Raw genomic sequence first — 6,000 nt, 5'->3', positions numbered from 1 at the left:
TTGCTGCTAGGTGACTCTTCAGCATTTTCAATACATTGTCACCCATTTTCTTGCTGAAGTCCTTATAACAATCCTGAAAGGCAGACCCATTTTAATATTCCCATACTACAGAGAGTCTAATAGTGTGTGGTTTGCCTTAAACCACCTAGTGAATTTATGGCGGAGACAGGACTTGAACAGGCTCAGCCTCTTAGTGACGACACAGCAAACATCTAACACATGAGGTTCTGTATCCTTGAATATGTCACAAATGTAGTCAGCAAAGCCTTGCCCAATCAAGGTCTACTGCTGCATGTTCATGAAAAATGAAGGACATACAGTGCTATTAGTTGGTTCTTCTCCTGCCCACATTTTATCCTCAATGAGTGGAGTTAGGCAAAGAGACTGAAACTGTCCTAAGGCCATGAATGATTTTTTATGACTGGGTAGAGATTTGAATACATGACTACCCAACCCTAGTCCACTACACCAGAGGTGGAGAACCTTTTTCAGCATTTCCTTTTGGACAATATTTCAGGAACTACATGCCAGTGGTGGGTGGAGTCAGAGGTAGAAGTGGGTGGAGCAAGTAATGTAAATTGTACCTTTGCAAAGTACCGTATTTTTTGCTCTATAAGACTCACTTTTTCCCTCCTTAAAAGTATGGGGAAATGTGTGTGCGTCTTATGGAGCGAATGCAGGCTGCGCAGTTATCCCAGAAGCCAGAACAGCAAGAGGGATTGCTGCTTTCACTGCGCAGCGATCCCTCTTGCTGTTCTGGCTTCTGAGATTCAGAATATTTATTTTCTTGTTTTCCTCCTCCAAAAACTAGGTGCGTCTTGTGGTCTGGTGCGTCTTATAGAGCGAAAAATACGGTAGGTCAGCTGTTTCTACACACACCAACACATCCTTCTCTAGCCTTCTTTTAGGGAAACAAAAGTCTGTCAGAGATCAAGAACACATTCCAGCCAGGAAAGCAGACTTCTACAGGAGCTGCTTCTGTCCAGATGCCCAGACGGCGGCAAGGGCCAAAGCACTCCTCAAATGGGGATCCTTCAGGGAGTACTCCTATTGTATGTATGTCATAGGATCCCCCTGGAGTTGACCCTAGAAACATTCCCAACAGGCAGGTTGGAGTTAAAATGGTATGCCCAATGCCTATGCCATACCGTTCACGTATGTGATCAATAAAGCTGTGGCCTATTTGTCCCAATATACACTCATTGTCTTGTCTGGTTATTTCATTACATTGGTGGCAATGGGGTCACAGGGCCTTGGTACACCAAGAAGCAGACTTTGGAACTGAGTCACCCTATTGTGCTATTGTGCCTGCTGTGACCATCCTATCTTTTTGGATTGCATGGAGAGCTGGTGCCATATTGCAGAGAGGGAAAACTTAGAGCCACAGGGCCTGAATGTGGTTCTGCAAGCCTCTCTATATGACCCTAGGAGTCTCCCCAGGCCACACAATTTGCTAACCCTGCTTTGTACTCTTGAGTTTTTTTGCAGACTTATATTCTTTTCTCCATTCCTTGGACTCCACTGTAGCCAGAAGTGCCTCAAGAAAGCTTTTGAAACTGTCGTGGCAATTGCACCACCTAGTGGCTATAATGCAAAACGTAGCTTGTAGGATAATTTTCACACATACAGCCCTTCCTCCGTTCAGTTCCAAAGGACGATACAATAAGAACAGTTAGAAACAAATATTTTAAAACATTCAGAAGGTGGTTAAAAATCAACAGTACTTTACAAAATACACCTATCTTCTACATGGCTGGATAACCTTGCTTAAACAAAAATGTTTAGCCAGGACTACCAATGCATTTAGGGGGACGCGGGTGGCGCTGTGGTCTAAACCACAGAGCCTAGGGCTTGCCGATAGGAAGGTTGGTGGTTCAAATCCCCCCAACGGGGTGAGCTCCCATTTCTTGGTCCCTGCTCCTGCCAACCTAGCAGTTTGAAAGCATGTCAAAGTGCAAGTAGATAAATAGGTACCGCTCCGGCGGGAAGGTAAACGGCATTTCCGTGCACTGCTCTGGTTCGCCGGAAGTGACTTAGTCATGCTGGCCACATGACCCGGAAGTTGAACACCAGCTCCCTCAGCCAATAAAGCGAGATGAGCGCCGCAACCCCAGAGTCGTCCACGACTGGACCTAATGGTCAGAGGTCCCTTTACCTTTTTACCAATGCATTTATTTATTAAAATTATCATGGAATCACAGAATTGTAGGGTTGGAAGGGATCCCCAAGGACCATCTAGTCCAACCCCTACAATGCAGGAATCACAGCTAAAGAATGCCTGTCAGGTGCCCACTCAACTTCTGCCTAAAAAACCTCTGATGAAGGCAAGTCCACCACTTTCTGAGATAGTCATTCCACTTTCAAACAGCTCTTTCTGTCAGAAATGTTTAGTCAGAATCTCCTTTGTCATCTTGGTTGCACTCCTCCACACATGTTCCAGCCTGTCAACATCCTTCTTAAACTATGATGACCAGAGCAGGACACATTACTTCAAGGGGGGGTCTGACCAAGGCAGTGGTAGCATAGGAGCTCTGCTGGGCCAGAGTAAAGGTCCGCAAAGCCCACCATCTTGTTCTTACAATAGCCAACCAGGTTCCTCTGGGAAGCCCACAGAACCAGCAATTCCACCATTTGTGATTCCCAGCAACTGATATTCAGAGGCCTGCTGCCCATGACATTGGAGGTAGCCATGATATTGGCTAGTAGACAATGGCAAGGAGTTGGGCCCATTTAAGGAAGGGGCATTAAGGGCATATTTTGACCATTGCAGGGAACTGGACTAAATGATCGTTGTATCCCTTCCAATTCTACACTTCTATGATTCTATGACCAAAGGCACTCCAACACCTGGAAGCAAAATTTCACGGGTAAAACAACCAATATTTGTGGGATGTGAAACACAGAGCACTCAAGTACAACATCCCTAGAGTGGACATAAAAAGGGGATGTCTGGACCAGCCAGTCAGAACTTCCTGTTTCCTCCTAGGCTGGGACAGACTTCTACATGTGACCAGAGGTGGGCGTGACCTCACCTATTAAGGTAACAAAATACCTCAGTGGAGGCCGCCATCTGTCTCTCTGACTACATTCACTGAAGAAGCAACATCTGCTTAGCCGAGAGAACAAAGGAGCTGTCTCATGGGATAGTTTCCAGGTGTATATTACTTTTGTAACTTAAGTCTGCCTTCTGGGATCCATCTGTGAACAGAATGAGTGAGTGAGTGAATTCTTTTTATACTTTTATAGAAGACTGTGTCGTGTCTATTTCTTTTATGAGGGACTAAAGGGGAAATTACCAGGTAACTTATTTTTTAGGCCATAGTGAGCCTAAGCAAATGCTATGCGCTGCACAAATTTAAAAGGGGGAATGTTACTCTGCTAAATTGTAGAACTTGTTAACACAAGTTGGAAAGGATATAATTAAACAATATATCTTCTCCTGCCTCCCTGAACATTCCCACAATATTCAAGTAACATTAGATTACATCCTTCAGGAATTCTAAGTTAACTGCTTAAAAAGACAAGGGGAGGATTCATTGCAAATGGATCAATCTAAAACAAAGTGTAGGCTTGCAAGCATGTGCCCCCAGTGAAGTACAACCATAGGAAAGGTCTGATACATTTTTCTATTAATCTATTTTCTATTTTTAGGTACATTGGTTATTGTTGACGTGGTTGTAATCCCTTGAAGGCTCTATTAAACGGTGCTGTTATTTTAAAGGCTTCCTCATAAACTGCCTGAAAGCCATTATCAATATTTACCTGCCACAGAGGAATAATTTCAAGTCTTTTCTCTATAAATGGGTCTGCTGCCCAATAAGAGCATTTTTCTCTTTTGAAATGATCAAGTGGATCATCAATCAGGACTGTATCAAAACCATCAGCGACAGTGAAACTTGATCCAGGGACCTTTTCAGAGTTGGATCTGGGTTATGGGCCACATTCACACCATACAGTGGTATAATACCTCTTTACGCAGTCGTGATTTCTCCCAAAGAGTTCTGGAAGCTGCAGTTTGTTAAGGGTGCTGATAGTTGTTAAGATTACTAATCCTCTTGCATAGTTCCTAGAGTTGCTGGGAAAGAGGGATTGTTTGTATTCCCTTGGAAGAGGGGTTGACTAGAATTTTTCAGCAAGCTCTAGATTAGACACTGCCTGTGTCAAGAGTTGCCAGGAACTACTGGGGAACTCTGGCTCTCTGTTTAGCAAGGTAACAGAACCATAGTTTGGAATATCTCCTTGAAAGTGAAGAAGGATGCTTGGGTTCACCTTTGCCTAACTAAAGGAGAAATCATAAGTCTCCACCAGAGACCAATTTAAGGCAGCGTGACTGGTTTGGTGTCACTGGATGTGGGCCTTGGGGTTGCCACAGGGGTAATTGCAACTATGATGTAGAATGGAAGGCAAAAGGCAGGGGGTGCCAAATTCTGGTGTTGTACAGGGCGCTGCTGAAATTTGAGACCCCAAGGTCTCCACCCCCATCACCAGTCTGGCAGAGCTTTATGTGGTGTAAGTGGGTATCATCACACCTGCCTTCCTGCTCTGTAAAGCAGCCAGCGAGGAAGGAGGAGAGGTAGATTATTGCACCAGCCGGGAGGAGATATAGCAACTGGGGCTGATAATGGCATGTGATATCAGAGGGCCTTGCTCAACTGTGCTTCCTTCACCAGAAAAAGAGCCTCATTTGGGGCCTTCCACTAGTTGCCACTGGTGGGGATCCCACCCATGGCATTATCACTCACACATTCAATGAGCGCTGCACACCAGCAGAGTTACAGTGGCATCACAAGGGGGCAGATCTATCTGGAAATGCACCTTGTCCTAAAATTCAACTCATCTGGCCCACACAAAGAGGGTTGCATTGCTCAGTCCATTTGGTACACCCACTGTTCCAAGTAACAGAAAATGCAGATCTGGTCCTGGCAATGCCTATGTCATATGGACCACTGTGGTTCACTGTATGTGTGGCCCCAGTTGAAAAAGTTCTCAGAATGCTACTAGACTGTCAACTGGAGCCCCCTGTTAGGAATATGTCATCCCAGCGATGAAACAGCTGTACTGTCTTCCAAGTTGGTTCTGGGCCCATTGCGAATGTGATATTCTAAACCAGGCATCCCCAACCTTCGGCCCTCCAGATGTTTTGGACTACAATTCCCATCATCCCTGACCACTGCTCCTGTTAGCTAGGAATCATGGGAGTTGTAGGCCAAAACATCTGGAGGGCTGCAGGTTGGGGTTGCCTGTTCTAAACCCTTGATGGCTTGGGGCCAGGATTACTGAAGAACAACCTTCCACCTATTAATCTGGTCACCTATTAAGATGATCAATGGATGCTTGTCCCAATGACTCCTGAAGTACCACTGGCAATCAAACAATTATAAGGTACTATAAGCTCAACCCCCAAAGCCATCAAAATTGTCCAGAAATCCTAATGCACTGGTGGCAGCAACAAGCAGCTCCGGCTCGCCCAGCCCTACGCATTGCCACCCCACCACCACCACACTTACCTGACCTGGGGTTCTGGATCGTGGGCTCTACTGGTCAAAATGGAAGACTCAGCAATTGCCCTCTCCCCCCGGAAACAAACCAGGACTGCTCCAAGAAATGCACATGGCAAAAAGGGCCGCCCCCTTACCTGCTTATGATCGGATAGCCAGCCAATCATGATTTTTTATCCCTTCACTTCTCACTTGCCTCTGTGGCTCGCTAGCACCCCATTTACACCTGTGGTTCCCATATGGCTCCTGGTTGGGAAACACTGTTTTAGCTGATGGCTGGAGGGATCCTGAGTTGTTTTGAGCAACCTGGCAATGCCTTTCGGCGCAATGGAGTCAGCAGCTTGGAATTCCATAACATGAATGTCAGAATATTTTTTTCAAAAATATGTTATACACAAAGTGGCATTCTTGAACTTGTTTGTATAGCAACAAGAACAACAGAGACTTAGATGGAAAGGACAACTGTTCCATTAGCTGAGCCTGATGTTTGACCTTCCAGTGG

The sequence above is a fragment of the Podarcis raffonei genome, chromosome Z (assembly GCF_027172205.1).
Source record: "Podarcis raffonei isolate rPodRaf1 chromosome Z, rPodRaf1.pri, whole genome shotgun sequence".
In the NCBI taxonomy this organism is placed as follows: domain Eukaryota; kingdom Metazoa; phylum Chordata; class Lepidosauria; order Squamata; family Lacertidae; genus Podarcis; species Podarcis raffonei.
Note: the sequence above shows the minus strand (reverse complement) of the source record.